The sequence below is a fragment of the Sapajus apella genome, unplaced genomic scaffold, assembly GCF_009761245.1.
Source record: "Sapajus apella isolate SASKATOON/1434 unplaced genomic scaffold, GSC_monkey_1.0 scaffold48, whole genome shotgun sequence".
Taxonomy (NCBI): Eukaryota; Metazoa; Chordata; class Mammalia; order Primates; family Cebidae; genus Sapajus; species Sapajus apella.
This window is the reverse complement of record NW_022436988.1, coordinates 15,986,225-16,005,139: the sequence shown is the minus strand read 5'-3', so window position 1 is coordinate 16,005,139 and position 18,915 is coordinate 15,986,225. Positions and strand designations below refer to the sequence as shown.

The following is an 18,915-nucleotide window of genomic DNA, read 5'->3' as shown; positions in this document are numbered from 1 at the left end:
CTAAAAATACAAAAATTACCTCGGTGTGGTGGCGGGCACCTGTAATCCCAGCTACTTGGGAGGCTGAGGCAAAAGAATCACTGGAGAGACGGAGGTTGCAGTGAGCTGAGATTGTACCACTGCACTCCAGCCTGGGTGACAGAGTGAGACTCTGTCTGAAAACAAAAACAAAAATCTTAGCTATTATTTTCACATACACTGGAATATCAGAAAACTCCAGCTGGTAGGATGAACCACAAAGAAGACTCACGGAACCTAGAAAAATATCTGTGTCCTTGTCAGATGAGTTTCCCCTGAGGAGTCCTCCAGGGTGCCTGAGACATACTTCCCTAACTTCTGTTTCCCATCTACGGCTCTGAGCAAAAGAGACAGCACTGGGGTTGCCATGCTGGCCAAAATCCTTAGACTTCACTAGCGTTTACAGGGTGGGGCTCATCTGCATTAGGGCAGAGGGCTCCTACAGATACCTCTATTCTTTGGTTATGTTTTACTATTTATTATTGTGGCGTGTTATATATATATACATACATATATATATAAATTGACCACTTTAACCACTTTTAAGTGTACGGTTATATGGCATTAAGTACATTCACGTTGTTCTGCAACCATCACCGCCATCCAACTCAGCAACTTTCATCTTTCACAACTGAAAGTCCAAACCCATTAACATCCCTCCTTCCCTGTAGCCTCTAGCAACCATCATTCTACTTTCCATGATCTCTGACTATTCTAAGTGCCTCATACACTCCTTTAGCATTTGTCCTTTTGTGAATGCTTTTTCATTCAGCATAAAGTCTTCAGGGTTCATCCACACTGCAGCAGATGTCAGCGTTTCTTTCTTCTTGAAGACAGAACGTTCTGTCATATGTAGTTACCGCATTTTGTAAAGTCTATTTTAAATAGACTTTACATTTGTCTGTTTAATAGGCACTTGGGTTGCTTCCACCTCTTCTCTATTGTGAAGGCTGCTGCTGCTATGAACACGGGGGTACAAGCATCTCTTCGAGACCCTCTTCTGGGTCTATATCCACAAGTGTAATTGCTGGATCATATACCTTATTTCTAGGAGAGGAAATTATCCTTGGATGCGGACATGACGCACACTGAATAACAACACAAAGCCCAAAGGATTCAGAATAGAAACACATTCTTAGGGGCATGATCAAGGAATGGGGCTAGCCCGGCTTCAAGGGTAAAATGTGGCCTCCATCTGCTCATTCACTGGGCGGAGTCACATAGAGCTACACTCTAGGTGACTTTCACACACGGACAAGAAAGTTGTTATGTATGCCTTATAACAGGCGAATGAATTCTGTACTCATAATTTTAAACTCCAGCTCCATCAGTGAACACAAGGTCTTTCATGAATTTTGACTGAATTAAAAAGCATGTGAAAACGATGATTTCTGTGCATCTACCCTGTTACCACTTTATCAGATTAATCTCATCAGTGTAATTTAACAGGCTTCAGAATCATTTAAAGTGTTATGTTTTGTGGAAAACAGTAGCTCTGCTTCTCCACAGGCCCACCTCCTCAGGCAGTCAAGTTCACTAGTACTTCAGATCCCGGTGGGCTGTAGCTGAATTCGTATCTTCAAATGGGAAAGCTTCCAGGGAAAAATTGGGAGACAGGAAATGAGCAGGAAGGAAGACGGCGGGGACTTGAGAAGATAGCCGACAACCTTTTTGGACCACTGGCTGGCTGGTTTCCCAAAGGCAAGGGTGGATAGACCCTCCAACACCTCAGAGCACCCTCAGCCAGGCTTGCCCAGCAGATTTACCTCCAGGGCTTTAGAAAACTTCTAACGTCCAAGAGGATGAAAACTGCCAGACGTGGGGCCGGTAATAGTCTTAAGCCCCTCAGGTGATTTGAATGTACAGCCTGATTTTAGAAAACAGAGCTGGGAGGAAATAGACTTTAAATGGTATTGTAGGGCTTACAAAATGTTTGGTACATTATCTCTTTTGAGCGTCTCAACGATTCAGAGTGATCAGACAGAGGCCGCCCTGACCCCCATCTTACAGATGAGAAAGAGAGATTCCAGGAGATGGAGCGACTGGCCTAGAGCTGGTGGTGTTCTTCCCCCTACACCTCACTGCTTCACAACTCGGAATAACTCCCAATCAAAAAACAGAAATTCCCCTCTGAATAACACACTGACAATGGGCTCAAAACACAATCTTTTGCGCTTTCCTGACCCCGACCAGCAATACTTACAGAACGTTCCTAATGTTTCATAGAAATGGCTTCGGTTTCAGTTTGTATTTTACATTTTAAATTGCATGCTCCTTTGCTCCTATTCTTGATTTCCTTTGGGCCCCAGCTAAGGCTCTCCCTGACAATTTCTTCATATTTTTTTAATTCCTGATTTAACCATGCCGCTGCTCTCCTCAGCACGTGAAAGGCAACTGCCCTCCTCAAGCCTCCGGGGGTGTGCCTCCCTCCACCAAGCATACCCCCATCAGCTCTCCAATGTGCAGGGATCGATCACCATTTATTCAAAAGAACACATCCTCAATCCTGAGGAATGGCCAACACCCCAAGTTAAACCTTCAACTCCAAACCTGGGCCAGAAGTCATTTGGCTCTGAGGCCCGCGGCATACCCACCTATGTGCTCCAGGCTCGTGGGGGCCAGAGCACAGCTCAGTGCTTATTAAAAGGGGAAGGTGACACTCGAAAACGCCATAAATAGCAAATTCCAAAATCCATCTGCCCCAGTAGCCAGAACTCATTAGATCTGAATCTGTCTGGCTTTTCACATGAGAGACTGGGGCCCAGTTACCGCAGTCCACATACAAGGAAAATTATCTTGGTTAACATTCAGATTCCACTTTTAAGCTGTCGACTTGAAACAGTTCTGGGGTTTTGACTGACTTGATCGTTTAATAAATTAATTCTGAAAGGAATTTTAAAGTTAGACCCTAGAAGGACTTAATGAAGACTTAAAAATCTATCATTCACAATTTTTTTTTTTTTTAAGTTTGCATCATTGGATAGTTTCTGTCACTCACCGGCTGTGTGTCTTTGTATGAATAACTCAAACCTCTCTGAAACTTAGTTCCCTAAACTATAAGATGAGGGTGTTGAAGGGCGTCTAAGGTCTGTCCCTGCAGTAACAGTCTCTGATTCAAGGACTCCTTTTGCCCAAAACTTTCCCAGTCCAGTGCAAGAGCTGTCACAACAGTTCCACCTGAGCCCAGAGGGACGCCAGGCCTGTACAAACACGCAGGGATGGCAGGCAGTGTTCTCAGTTCTTACCAGCACTATTTCTGCCTTGTCTACATTGGACCATCCATTTTGCCTTTAGTAGAACAGCATCAGATGTTAATTGAGAAGCACCCCCGACCTGAGGGTCATCGTTCTGAGCTGCACAGTGGATTACCCCTCAGATCCACAGCCAGACCTCCTTGCAGGCCTTCACCATCAGCCACTTTTGCTGCCACCATCCCAGTTGTGGGTATCATCATCTTGGACTAAAACAACTGCAATTGACAACCACCACTCTTCTCTCGTTCTCTCTTTTCCACTTAGTCTGTCCTCCTTTCCCCTTACGCCCGACTCTACCCAGGCAGCAGTCAGGGACACCTTTATGATGATCCCACCCCCAGCCTAAAATCTTACAGCTTCCCTTTGCAGCTGGATGAGAACCAAATTCCTCACTGCACGGGGCCCTGTCTACCTCTGTCCAGCTCACCCACCTCAGCCTGCACTAGGTCCCCCTTTGTCCTGGGTGCTCTAGACCTTCAGCCAAGCTCCCTTCTCCCTGGCACGCTCCCCTCTCCTCTCCCTAGACCCATCTCACACATCCCCGGAGTCTCCACTAAAGGCCCCATTCCAGCAAAGCCCTCCTCTCCTATTCCCTAACCAGTACTCCTTTTCACCTACATAGCACCTCCTGTGACTTTAAACGAATAATCTATTTGTTGGCATACATGCTGACTGTCAGTCTCTTCAACATAGCCCCAGGAGGGGAAGTGTCTGTTTATGCTTCCGTATCTACACAGTGCCTAGCATGTAGCCATAAATAACTATCGGGTGTGTGCATGAACCACCAACCAAACTGCCCACCAGGAGCCTGGGCCTTGTGCCTAGCAGTGCAGGGCCCGCCCTGCCACATTTCACGAGCATTCCTGAATGTACAGCTGTTCCTGTACTGGCTAGAGCTGTAAGTTCCTAAATACTTCAGCATTTGGGAACAGTGGGCAGTATTCAGAAACATCACAAGGCTCCCTAGATGTCAGCAGATGAGTGCATTTGCTGGCAGGTGTCTGGACTGCTTGGGAAAGGTGTCCTCTGCCAATGCAGAACTGGGGCCTGGGAGAGGATACTGGGATGGGAACTTCTAACCAGAAGTACCTATTCTGTGTATGAATTCAAAACACTGCTCTCTGGCTAACACCCCCTCACAGGCCTGTAGAAAAACGGTCCAGATGGATTTTACCACTCAGAAGAAAACAGGGAAAAAAGTACTGGCAAAAGATTCTAGATTTTGAAAGTATGGAGAGAAAAGCAGTACTGATAGTACTGCTGAAGAAATCCTTTGTGAGCTCCACCGTAAAGCACCCCAGAAGAGGTATTTATTTGCCTTTGTTAAAATTCTTCAGAAAAGTATCAACCCCCCGATATAAAACACAAACCAGATTTTGGTACCTGCTACATGAGAGAGCAGTTGCACCACCGATTATATTGAATATATTCATTTGAGAATCCTAATGAGTAATCCTTTTTCTCGAGACATTTTAAGACTTGCATAATCCATTAGACTGTGTACATCATTTTTTTTTTTTTTACACAGGTTTCACACCCATTCAAAGAGTAACTGTGGGATCATGAGTGATATGTCTAAGAAATGTCAAGCAGGAAATCTACTGTAAGTAGAGTGCATGAATAAAATATATTACTAACAATTTTAGAATCGTAATTTGTATCAAGTTGTCTGTCTCTGTGCAACTTGCTTCACAGAGAGAAGTCTCTGAATAATTCATTATGTCCTTCCCCAAGGCCCTTAAAAAAATCAGAAACACTGTAGATAATATTCTCTCCCTTAAATGAGAAAATCACATAAATTATCAGGTTAGATGGCCCTTCCGGATCCTCCCTATCATTCCATTTCCAACCCATGGAAGAAATTCCCTCCCTCAGCGCAAGGGGAAGGCGGTCACTTGGTCTCTGAATCCAGAGGCTCCCAACTTCATGAAACCATCTAATCCAACTATCGACAGCTCCAGACTGCTGGCAAATTTGTTCCTCCATTGACCCAAACTGGTTTCCTTATCCCCTATCCTGATACTGTGGGGTTCTTCCCTGGGGAGTATCAGGTAGTGTATTAGTCCATTTTCATGCTGTTATAAGGACATACCTGAGACTGCCTAATTTATAAACGAAAAAGATTTAATTGATTCACAGTTCCCCAGGCCTGGGGAGGCCTCAGAAAACCTACAATCATGGTGGAAGGGGAAGCAAACATGTTCTTCACAAAGCAACAGGAGAGAGAAGAATAAGAGCTGAGCAAAAGGGGAAGCCCATTATAGAACCATCAGATCTCTGAGAACTCACTATCACAAGAACAGCATGGGAAAAAAAAAACACCACACATCCCTTATGATTCGGTTATCTCCACCTGGTCCTGCTCTTATTCAAGGTGAGATTTGGGTGGGGAAACAGAACCAAACCATAGCAGACAGCATACCCTCTCCACATTCAACCGCCTTTCAAATGTCTCATGAAAGTTTTGAGATCTTCAAACTTTCTCTTCTTTTGGTTAAATATTTCCATTTCTTTAGCTCTAGGAATCGACTTTTTAAATAACTATTATGTACTAAAATGGAATCACATGGCTGTGGTCACCTAATGCTCACAGACTATTGTATTGACCAAAAAAAAAAAAAAAACCCACAAGAAGAAAGAAAGAAAAGATTATTCTCAGAGCACAGGAGGTTAACTCATTTGTTTTAAATGGCTCCAGGTACAAATGATATTTTAGTAAACGTTTTCGGTGGTAACGCTAAAACCTTGAATTTTTCAAGTGCCTTTCAGTGAAAGGCCCAAATGTGTTCAAAATGGAAAGTATCCAGGTAGTAAATAGAAACTCAATGCCCAAAGGTACAGCTCAGTCAAAAAGAGCCCCAGTCCCAGCGAGGAGGCCCGATGGCTGCTGGCTCACCCAGCCAGAGCTCAGCTGAATGGATGAATGGCTTCTTTTTCACAGAACATCTTTCTTTAAAAAAAAAAAAAAAAAAGGTAGTAGAGGAAAATTTGAAAATATATAAGGCTCTATATTTAACGCTAAGAACAAAAAAAAAATTAGTAGCATTCCTTGCCAAGGTTTGACACATAAAATAACTTTATGACTCCTGGGATTCCACACAGATGCTATTTGAGATTAATTTGGGATTAATCTCAAATAGCATCTGGAAGGGAAAGCCCTCACCTAAGGGCAGTCTAAAATTGCTATGGAAACTACTGTTTGTCAACTGTGGTAGTTCATAATAGAAGTGTCGGTAATTAAAAAAAAATTTTTTTTAATCCACAATCCAAAGACTTCTTGTCCCTGTCACTCATATGAGAATCTCGATGGAGTCGTTTTCCAGCAGTGTAAGCAGTTCTGAAAGGACAGTCTAGGCTACAAGTGCCTGGAAATTTCTTGGATGAAGTTAGAAACTAGGATTTCTATAAGATATACTTCCAAGGGGAGACAGTTGTAAAGAGCATTTATTCCGCTGCTGAGGAAGCAGCAATCTTGCTTCTCTGTTCAAAGGTGCCTAAGTGAAGCGTGTGACACAAAGTTAGTTAAGGAAGAACAAGCAACCTCCGTAAAGATTCTGCAATATGGTAGAAAAGCATGTGCCTGGTGGTGAGGGATCTGCAGGTGGCAACTTCCATAAAAGAAGCCAAGCGTGTGTCATGGCCAAGAAGTCTGATTGCATGGCACTCCCTCCATCTGCCACACTCACCAGTCCAGAAAGAAAAACAGCCCTTCCTAAGCAAGCATCGTATTTTAAATATTGTGTTGACTGCACAGAAAGATATGATCCCTGCCTTCAAAGAATTTACAACCTACTTAAGGTGACAACCTGGAATCACAAGTACTATGGGATGGTATCAACATAGTACTCTAAGGGTTCAGGGGCAACAGATCAACTGGCCGCTCCATTCCTGGGGCAAGGAGGGGCCTCCTCTTCAGCACAACATACAGCTTGGGAAGAGAGCCGGCTGCTAATGGGGCAGTGGGTGTCACAACCAATCTCCCTCCACATCCATAGACTGGCTTTGTTAGTGCACCCCATCACCACCAAATAAAGTCCTTTAAAATAACAGGTCATCTCACCTTTGGAGAGTGAGTAGGATTTCAAAAGATAGAGAAGGGCACAGCGATACTGGAGAGAAGAGTTCTAGGTAACAGAAATGACGTGAGTAGCGTCACGGGAATGTTCTCTTCCAGCCCGAAGTTTGAAACACAGGCCCCAGTGGGAACAAGAAATGTGTCACAGCATGATTGGTAATGGAGGCTCCAAAAATCTCTGGGCCAAGGAAGTCTTCTGCAAGCTGTCTGACACACAACCTGGGCTCCATGGCTCCACTGGAGTAAGTTCACACTTGATCTGAATTTGAACAAGTCCAAGGCTGTCTTTTGAGAAATGACTTTTTTTCTCTTTATTTTTTTTACTGCTTTTTTAAATGCATCTTTTAGTAGATGTTTTCTAACATCATCTTTTTTTTTAAATAGAGATGGGGTCATGCAATGTTGCCCAAGCTGGTCTGGAGCAATTCTCCTGACTTGGCCTCCCAAAGTGTTGGGATGACAGGCGTGAGCCATTGTACCTGGCCAGAGAAAAGTCTTAACTCTGCCCTGGCAGGCTCACTTCTGAACACAGGTATCTTCTCTCTCCTCTTCATGCCAACATCTGGTGCCCAGCTCTCTATGCACAGATCCTGGACTTCTCACTGCCATCACCTTAATAACCTCATGCCTGCACTTCTGAACCACTCTAGCTGCCCATTAGCCTGTCTGAATTCTATCCCAAGGGCCTAGGCTCAACACTGTACTTTCAAGGAGACTCCTGAAAGATCATCCCGGCCACACGCTTCATCTTCTGAACAATGAGATAGCACCAACTTTCCTCTACTCCTTAAACACTGAAGAGAGACCATGTCTTATGCTTCTTGGTTCTCCTCACAAGCCCTGGCACAGTACCTGAAAAATGAAAGGATCCACTTCCAAGATGCTTTGCTCATGTGGATGTCGGCAGGGAGACTCAGTTCCTCACCAGCAGCTCCTTCAAAGGCTGCTTGAGTGTCCTCATGGCATGGCTTCTGGGCTTCCCCAGAGCCGGTGATCCAAGAAAAAGAGCAGTGAGGAAGCTATGATGCCTTTTAGAGCTGTTCTCAGAAGTCACACACTGTCACTGCTACTATATTCTACCCATTAGAAGCAAATCGCTAAATCTAGTCCACACTTAAGAGGATAAGAATTAAGCTCTTTACCTCTTGGAGAGAGGAATGCTAAAGATTTTGTGAAAATATTCCAAACCGTCAGTAGGAGAGCTCAGGGAACACACAATAAAAAAAGATGCTGTAAAATAAACATCAACTGTTTTAAGCCACTGTGCTTTGGGGTAATTTACTATACACCAAAACAAAATTGATATAACCACCCATGTAACTCATAAGTTATACAGGCTCTAAAAGAAAAGAAGTCATTTAATAAGAGCCATGCTTGGTAACAAAAGACATTTTCATAAAACACACACAGCTCCCCACCCTTACGTGCTCAACAGAATAGAGCATTGCAAGCTCCCTACAAGAAAGACGAATATGTCATTTCCCTCTCTATCCGCACTGAACCATGGAGGAGGCAGTGAACGAACAGGCCTCTAATGCTAGGAGGCAACTTTAATCAGGGCTGTGCTGCTTTGCCCACACTGGAGAAATCTTTCCCATTTCTATTCCCAGAGCTCTTCTTCCCTCCCTCCTTTCTGTCTGTCTTTCTTTTTTCTCCCTTTCTCTTTCTTCCTTTTCTTCCTTCCTTCTCTTCCTTGCCTCCCTCCCTTCCTCTCTTTCTTTCTTTCTTGTTTTTGAGACAGAGTCTAGCTGTTGCCCAAGCTGGAGTGCAGCGACACGATCTCGGCTCACTGCAATCTCTGCCTCCCGGGTTCAAGCCATTCTCCTGCCTCAGCCTCCCAAGTAAGTGGGACTATAGGCACAGACCACTACACCTGGCTAATTTTTTTTATTTTTAGCAGAAACAGGGTTTCACCATGTTGGCCAGGCTGGTCTTGAACTCCTGACCTCAGGTGATCCACCTACCTTGGCCTCTCAAAGTGTTAGGATTATAGATGTGGGCCACTGCACCCGGCCCCAGATCCTTCTTTAACCTGCCATGGAACTTTCAATTGTCAAGACACTGGACAGTTTGTGCAGAAACTCAGCATGTTCTCCCCAAGGACCTACACCCAGGAACATCTCAAAGGGAAGCCTCTGTGAGAGAATGCTAGTTCAGAACCAGACGAACATCTAACTGGTTTTAGTCCTCGGATCTCATTTTCCATCATGGCTGCGGCTCTTTAGCCAAGAAAAGAGAGTAAAACTCTGCACATGTCAGAAAAGCATGTCTGCTGATTTGTGACACACTGGGAAACAGATGAAATACAACAGACCAGGGATTCTCTCAAGTTGTTCCAAATCAAGATGCAAGTACCCAGGGGTCTTAAGAGTCTAGAGAGAAACATGCAGGGAATTTCAGAGGAATTTCTTAACTGGAGAAGGAGGTAGTGGTGTGTGAGGAGTGGTGGCTCATGTTTCCATAAACTTCATTCCTTTTAGATTTCTTAATCCCCTTCACTTTTTGCTTGGGCCCAGGATGAATTCTGTCTGTGCCATCACAATTAAGAAACACATCCCACTGACCGTTAAAAAGGGGCGAATGAAAACAGCAACATAGGAGGCAATTAAGGATTTCTTTCTTGCTTTAAGAAATAAAATTTCCAGAATGGGAAATTGGTGTCTTTCTTACTTCTCTCTCTCATCAGCAAGTGACTTGTGTTCCTACCAAATACTTTAAATAATTTGGGTTAGAACCACCACCAAAGGAGGTCCGAAAGGAATTCACATAACTGCAATATCAATTTGTGTGGTATCTGTGGTTTCTGCTCCCTTTAAAGTGCTGGTTAAAAGCAGGTGGCTACAACACAGGAAACGCATTGTCATTCCCGCCCTGTGGCCTGGAGCAGTACCAACGTCCTCTAAGACTTTAATCTCTTTAGAGGGGCCTAGGCCACAAGTGATTTTTATCATTACATGGCAGAAGGGAGCAACCTGCTGACCCACACCAGACCCCGGCTGGTTCCCTTCCACCCTGTTATCAGCCATAGAAGCAAATTAGCATTTCCTCACTGGGAAGAAGTTGAGAGCCCAGGCTCTGGACTGGGCGTGCATCCCAGCTCCAGCCACACCCCAAATTTACAACCTTGAGCACCTTAATCTATCTCTCTAAAGCCTCAGTTTCCACATCCATAAAACGAGGTAATAATGGCACCTGCATGGATTTCCTGTAGCTATTGTAAAAAAAAAAAAAAAAAAATTGCCATGAACTTGGTAGCTTAAAATTACAGAAAGTGGCTTGGCATGGTGGCTCATGCCTGTAATCCCAGCACTCTGGGAGGGCAAGGCAGGCAGGTCGCTGGAGCCCAGGGGTTTGCGACCAGCCTGGCAACATGGCGAAACCCCGTCTCTACCAAAAAATACAAAAATTAGCTGGGTGTGGTGGTGCACCTGCAGTGCCAGCTACTCAGAAGGCCAAGGCAGGAGGACTGCTTGAGCCCAGGAGGCAGAGTCTGCAGTGAGCTGTGATTGCACCATGCACTCCAGCCTGGGCAACAGAGAGAGACCCTGCTTCCAAAAAAAATTACCAAAACGTATTTTCCTGTCGGCGCTAAGGGGGAATCTAGCTCTTGCCTCCTCAGCATCGCTCCAATCTCAGTCTCGCCTTTTAGAAAGACCTTGGGATGGCATTTAGGGCCCATGCAGATAGTCCGGGACAGGGTCACCACATCACCTATCTTAATGGGTTTCTGTAAAGATTAAGTGAGAACGTACCTGTGTGGTTTACACAGCTTGGTGCCTGGTAGGCAACTTGCTAAGTCCTCATTTGTTAGAGGACTTGTCCCGTAGGCGTGTGTGTTGAACTTTGCTCACGGTAGATCCCTCCAGCATTATAAATCATTTTCTGGCGGGAGGGACATGGCAGGAGATGACTCTCTGCCGCTCTCCTGCCAAGAGGAAGGAAGAGTCAAGGAAGGGTGCCCTAACAGGCACCAGCTGACTCGGCCCTGTGAGGTTTGGTGGCATTCGCCACCATCTCAATAAATTTTTTGGTCTTTATTTTCACAGCTAAGGAGAAGTGTAAGTAGCTGTAGTTTTTGCTTTATAATGTTCTTCCACTGTCGACTTCAAGGAAGCCTCCCTGAACAAGAATCAGCAAAAAGCTTCCTCAGGCTGTAGCCCCACTATTACTGCTACAATTGGCTTGGCTTCTCCAATCAGAAAAAAACGAAAACGCTTTAAACATTTCCACATTTAAAAAATGACATGGGATCTACGTACAGGCCTAAGAAAAAAGAGTACAGCAGCATGTTTTGCAAACCTCTGAGCAGCCAGGACATGTCATGAATGTCTTCCAATGTTGCTAGTCAAAATTATCTAACAGATGTTTGCATAGTTTTCTGATGGTAGATGCATCAATGTATCAGAATAAAATGCCATTAGATGGTTTCTTTGCCTGCAAATAATTATTCACCCAAGTAAATATTTGAGTTGAACTGATGGTATTAAGGGTTCATTATTTTGTACTTCAATGAGGAAATCATCCTATTTTTTTAAGGCATCTGGAAAATGTGTCCACATCCTTCTGTCAATATTTGAAGCCGTCAAAATGACTCTTGATCCTCAAGTAACTTTCGATGAAGTTAATAATGAATAGTCAAGAAATTTACCCAGGGTGGGTAGGATTAATCATAATACCTACTAAGTGAAAATGCACACATTTATAAACAATTCTCAGGAAATAGTAAGGACTGGTGAAACCAGCACTCAGCTTACTGATTCACTGATAACTTGATTCAGTGTACATTCATTGAACAATGATTATTAGTCTGGTGACCTCCTAGATGCCAGGAGATGACTCTCACAAGATTCCTATCCCCTTAGGAGGAAGAAGATCGACAAATTACCCAGTTAAAAGTAACAGGAGCTGGGATTGGGACTGAGATTGGTATGTGTGTCATCCACAAAAGGGCAGGGGGGCGACCACAGCTGACTTCACTGAGTGATTCAAAGAAGGCAAGGCTTGTCTTCATTTTGATGGGAAATAATTGCCTGAAAGATAAGTAAAGTGGAGGGAAGGGTGTTCAAGTTTCAGTGTGAGCCAAAGTAGAGAGATGTAACATAAACAAGTGTATTTGGAGATATAAACACGACATCTAAGTGAGAAATGATGGTAGACAGGTAGGTAAGGGCAAGATCGCAAAGCTAAACTGGTGAAACTCCAGACTACTGAAGACAAAAGGCAAGACATAGCAAGGAGCTCACCTTAGTCAGTAGAAGCAGGAATATAGAGGTGGGGACAGATACGGGGGATGCTACCAGGGCTTAAAGCCGTATTTTGCCAAGTATTTGATGCTAGGCAAAATAAGGGACAATGCAAATAAACTATTGTAAGTTTATTACACCATACGTGATGTGGTATAATATTGTTGGAAAGTAGACTGATTGATTAAAGATTTATATTACAAGCCCTAGAGCAACCACTAATTAAAAAAAAAGAAAGAAAGAAAGAAAACGAAGAGGTAAAACTAACACTGTGGGTTGTATTGTGTTCCCAAAACAATTTCTGAAAGTCCTAACTCCAGGTCTATGTGAATGTGACATTATTTGGAAATAAGGTATTTGCAAATGTAATCAAGTAAGATGAGGCCAATATTCGATTAGGGTAGCTCCTAAAACCAATGACTGTTATTTCTGTAAGCAAAGAAAGATCTGGAAATGGCACACACAGAGGGAAGATGGCCATTGAAGACAGAGGCAGAAATGGGAAGGATACAGCTACAAGCCAATGAACATCGAAGATTACCAGCAACTAACACAAGGCAGGAAAACGCAAGGAAATCCTCTTGCCTAGAGCCTTCAAAGGAAGCATGACCCTGCCAAGGCCTTAATTTTGGACTTCTAGCCTTCAGAATTGTGTATGAATAATTTCTGTTTTTTTAAGACACTCTATGTTAATCTGTTATGGCAGATTAACAAATGACTTGGGATCTACGTACAGGTCTAAGAAAAAAGAGTACAGCATTAGTACAATATTAGAAACTAATACAGCTAATCATATTAGAAACCAATACAGCCAAACATAATGATAAAATGAAGTAATTAAAAATACTCCATTATCCCAACAGAAGGAAAAAGGGAAGAAGAGGAAGAACTGAATGCAAACAGAAAGATGATAGTGGACATTAAATATACATTATAATCCCATGTAAATTAATAATAATTCCATTACATATAAATGGTATAAAGACTGCAATTAAATGGCAAAGTGTCACAGTAGATAAAAAAGAATCAGACTACATACTAATACTGTCTACATGAAACTTGTTTTAGACTTAAAGACATGAATATATGAAAAGTAAAAGGATAAAAAAATGAAATATCATGTTAAGAGTGATCTAAAAGAAAGCTAGACTGGCCAGATTAATGTCAGACAGTAAATTTCAGAGCAAAATTAACAAGTCTCAGTAAGATTTATTCTCATACCAAAATCTACTTTTTTTCCTTAAGTAAAAATGAATATGGTAAATTACTTTCCAATCACATCACACACCTCATATTTTTCACCAACATTCATTAAACATTTGGATTCTGCAGGACACATTCTGCACTAACTACAATTTCTATAATGATCAGATTTTTAAAATGTTTTTCTCTTTTGTATTTGTGGTGGTAAAGTTTTGCTTGACATTTTTCCTTGAAGGAAGTAAACACAGCCCGCCACAAATACTGACATTGACAGAGCCTCAGATGGTTAAGCCTTTTTCTCTCATTAATTCTCCCGATATTGTAGATCTAGTAATCTAGCCCTAGACAAAAATACTGGTAGCTCACACTCCGGAATGGACGATAAAAAATAACACTCTTACTACAAGGAAACAAACATTTTTAAATGTAAAGTCACACAGCGTGTAGATAAATTCTCTGTTTTAAACTCCTGCAGCACTGACAAGTAGAAATAACATTTTTGAAAGCTCAGAGAAATACCTCCCAACATTTGCTGAAGCCTAGAGAAAAAGTCTGGCAATCAATAAACATTTGATTGACTTAAATAATGTAACCTTGGGCAAGTTACTTACCATTTTGTCATCTGTAAAATACAGAAAATAATGGTAATTAGCCACTTAGGGAAGTGGTAATAATTTACTTTTAAAACATGATATTGGTGGCTGGGTGCAGTGGCTTACACCTGTAATCCCAGCACTTTGGGAGGCTGAGGTGGGTGAATTGCGTGAGCTTAGGAATTCGAGATCAGCCTGGCCAACATGATGAAACCTCGTCTTTACTAAAAGTACAAAAATTAGCTGGACATGGTGCACGCCTATATTCTCAGCTACTTGGGAGGTTGAGACAGGAGAATGGATTGAACCTGGGAGGTGGAGGCTGCAGTGAGCTGAGATCATGCCACAATACTCCAGCCTGGGTGACAAAGCAAGATTCAATCTCAAAAAAAAAAAGAAAAAAAAAGAAAGAAAAATTTGGTAATTCTTTGAGTAAAGAAGACTAAAAGTACTGTAACAAGGTTTCATATAACTCTCATTGTAAGGGAATATCCTCATCTTCTGGAAAACTGAGTATTTTCTTTGCATGTATTAAGGCTTCTTTTTAGTCTTTTCTTTTTTAAACCAGCATGTGTACAAATATTTCTAACATGCATTTTAAGTCCCTTGTTTTCTTAAACAGAGTACGTCAATACACTTTACCATTTTCTCAATGATCACAGTGATGACCTAGAATACCAGCGTTTATACTGTTTTGGATCACAGCAATGGGTTCGTGAACTACATAGAGGTCTTGTTCCTCAACTAAGTGGCCTTGAGATATCTTTTGTTGTTGCTGTTGTTGAGATCGAGTGTCACCCAGGCTGGAGTGCAGTGGCCTGATCTTGGCTCACTGCAGTCTCCACCTCCTGGGTTCCAGCAATTCTCCTGCTTCAGCTCCCCCAATACACCCAGTAGCTGGGACTACAGGCACACACCACCACACCTGGCTAATTTTTGTGTGTATATTTTTTTTGTAGAGTCAGGGTTTCTCCATGTCTGCCAGGCTGGTCTTGAACTCATGACCTCAAGTGATCTACCTGCCTCAGCCTCCCAAAGTGCTGGGGTTACAGGCGAGAGCCATAGCGCCCAGCCTAGCAATCTTGTTTCTGTACAGTAACAGGGCCTGCTGAAGTTCAGTCCTGCTCTCACTGAGTCTACTGTTGTACGGCCTTCCCATCTTCTGCTTCTGACCTTTGATGCCAGAAAGCTGGCAAACCAGGCTTGTTTCAGAAATTTTGTGTGTGGCCTTTTCTATGGTGTAGGGTACATGGACTTCATGGGGCCTCTTATGATTGCTAAGTGTCTAACACTGTTACACGCTGTCTTCAGCACAGCACTATATTGCCTCATATTTCTGCATTGTAAAATTTGCCTGATAATAATCAGCTTGTTTCTCCCGTTTGCTGAAAGATTTATGCACAGTCAATGGAGCTTAGCATATTTATATAAAATATAAGTCTGGGAGGGTTCCCTTACAGTTCAAATATATTAATTGAATGTTCCAAAGAATGCCAGTGTTTCAAGCAACAGACCAGTAGACAAGCTGGAACTCACTGATTTCATTTCGTTAGTCAAAAGCCAGACCTCAGAGTAACTTGTATTTTAGTATCTTACAGTTTCTCATTATATAAGTTTCTCAAATGACTGGGGTTTTGGTGAGAAGGAAGACAGGAGAGCCAAATGGTATTCAAAGAATGCCAAGAAACCAAGAAACACTGCATTCTTGTGAACATTCGATTAATATACTTGAACTGTATGGAAACTCTCCCAGACTTCTATTTTATATAAATACACTAAGCTCCATTCACTGTGCAGAAGTCTGTCATCATATGGAAGAGACAAGCTGATTATCAGGCAAAATATATAACGCAAAGTGCTAAATCAGGCACATTGCATTAAACATTATACTGGCTATATAAACAAGGGTAGAAATTATGGAAGTGCATAGCTTTGGAAATTGAGTGAAAATAACAGCATAATTCAACTTTAATTGGATGCCTATAGATGAAACAATAATTGACTCTTTTAACTGTAACTCCAAGATATTTTACAGTAATTTACTTGAAAAATATCTCCTTGACTCATCAAATCCTATCTTTAAAATGTTACCCTCATTTCAAGAAAATCACATGCATACACTAGGATGAAATGACTTGTCAAATATAGTTTGAATCCAGTAAAACAAACAAAAAAAGCATTAATCTGTACTTGATCATTTAACAGCATAATTTTCCAAATGAAACACACACAACACAATATGCATTTGTTGAGTCTCCCCAATGGCTCCCACTTGACTTTCCAGCCTTCACGTCTTCCGCAGGCGTTTGCAAAGAATCTCTCCTGACTGACGCTCTCTGAGGAATTCTCACACTTCCTGACACCATGCCTCTACTCAAGGTGCTCTGCCCTCCCCAATGGGGACTATCGCGTCTTCTCTCCCAAGTCTTATTGGAACATCTTTCCAGGTCCATCATAACTGCTCTATTTCCCAAGAAGCCTTCTTGGGGCAGAAATAATCCCTCCCTGCTCTCACCCCCATGGCACTCAGCACCTGGTACTCTCATGTCCGATTTCTGTGCTCTGGGTTTTCTTGTAGCACACATGGCTCACGAACTGCCTGTCTCCCAATCACACACAGGAAGCTCTTAAGGCCAAGTAGCACCACTCTATGTCCACAGACACTAGCATGAAGACTGTGTATATGCAAATTAACTGCAAACCACATCATGAAAATCCTAAGAATAAAGAAAGAAAAAGATCATATTTTAAACACCATCTAATGCAGAACAGTTTCTTAGGGCCTCTCTGTAATAATTTTAAAGTTAAGGGGAAAATGCTTCCATATAAACTCCTTAAATATTAACTCGCAATTTTTAAAGCATGAAATGACTTTTCCCCTGTGGCTTTATATAGAACCTTAATAATTGCAACATGAGCTTAAGGCCTCTGTAAATGCTTGATACTAAACTCTCACTGTGAGATCCCATGTGGTGGCTTGTTATCAGCCTTACCTAGAGCAAATGTGGTCAGCCAATAATTGACTGTGGGACTCAAAAACATTTTAGGGGCTCATACAAGCTTAGGGCCTTGACATTTAAGTGAATACCGAGAGGCCTGCATGGACAGAAAAATCTTAGGAGACTCAACAGAGCTTTAAACAATGCAGCTGTACATTATTAATGGGCACATGATCTGAAACCTCCAAAATACAGATATGTCAAATTATATGAAGCCATGTCATTTTACTAATTTTTGGCATAAGCTGTTGCCTCAAAAAGTCTTTGTGGTTTCCTTGTGTATGGCAGGCACGCGGTGTCAGATGCACTTCCAAAGTGCCATGAGGCGTGGATGGGACATCAGCCCCGCTTTGTGCATGCAATTCCTACCTACAGAACAGCAGCCTGCATCTGCTGCCCCTGGATCAGCCTCTATGCGGAAAATGGGAATTATTTTTTTCTTCCACATTCAAGACTGGCAGAGTAAACTAGCTCTGAATCCCAGCCAACTGCTCTTTGTTGCAGAAATCAATATAAGCAACAGGGGAAAAATGAGCAATAAAGGGACTAAGCCTCCAAAATCTTGCATTTTCTCTTGACTCGGCAAAGGTCTCCTCATTTCTTTCAAGCACACCAGAGGCAGGAGTTTGAGGTGGGGGCTACGGGAACATGCACCGCAAGACCTTCTTACTGAACTATAATCTGCAGCTAACTCTTGGTCAATCTCTGCAATAGAGAGACTGCACACAACATATTAAAATCTAGTTTAAAAAAAAAAATTCTCATGTTCACATCATTGTTCAAACTTTCCTACTAGAGCTCGTTCTTACAAAGAATAAGATGGATTCATTTGAAAGTCTAAATTTTGCCCTCCCCTGCAGCTGGAATGTTCCCTACACAGCCCTGAGATGGCCTGAGAACACCAGTGGAAACAGCTAGTAACAGCCACTTCTTACCTCTGCGGGGTTTCCACCAAATACTTGTACATACTTGTCTTATTTGGTCATTTTCCACAGTATGGGAGAGCATAGGTGCCGCCATTTTCTCAGCTGAGAAACGGAAGGCTCAGGGAGTACACAGAGAAACACACAAGGGAAGACGTCCAGGAAGTGCCAGATCTCGAGGTCAAACCACGATCGTAATAACTACCCTTGACTGCCTCTGTTGTAAGCCACCACATTCAATCTTTCAATAGATAGGGAAGTGAGGGACTCAAAACAAGTGACAGACACAGAACCAGGGGTTTCACACAAGATCTCACAGAGCCTACAGCCCGAGTTCCGCCTCTGCCTAGGAACCCTCTGCAAAATCCCAGTGTTCTGCCTTCAGGCCCAGTTGGCCTTCCAGTAGACCACATAGTACCCACAAAGTGCAGCAGGGCCCTGCTGGGAGACCCCATTCCACTTCAAGTGCTGCCAATTTTTTTTTTTTTTTTTTTTTTAGACGAAGTCTCACTCTTTCAAACCAGATTGGAGTGCAATGGCGCGATCCCGGCTCACTGCAACCTCCACCTCCCGGGTTCAAGCAATTCTCCTGCCTCAGACTCCTGAA

At 42.7% G+C, this 18,915-nt stretch overlaps 1 protein-coding gene and 1 long non-coding RNA gene across 3 annotated transcripts in view; both read right to left on the bottom strand.

The window, feature by feature from the left end:
* Positions 1-18,915, bottom strand: part of PRKCA (protein kinase C alpha) — a 492,002-nt gene that overhangs the window by 232,014 nt on the left and 241,073 nt on the right. The window lies entirely within an intron of this gene.
* Positions 114-13,450, bottom strand: LOC116525832. Its single transcript, XR_004257843.1, has 3 exons — positions 13,438-13,450; positions 2,218-2,230; positions 114-625 (listed from the first exon to the last, which is right to left on the bottom strand). It is a non-coding gene; the product is annotated as an uncharacterized LOC116525832 (long non-coding RNA).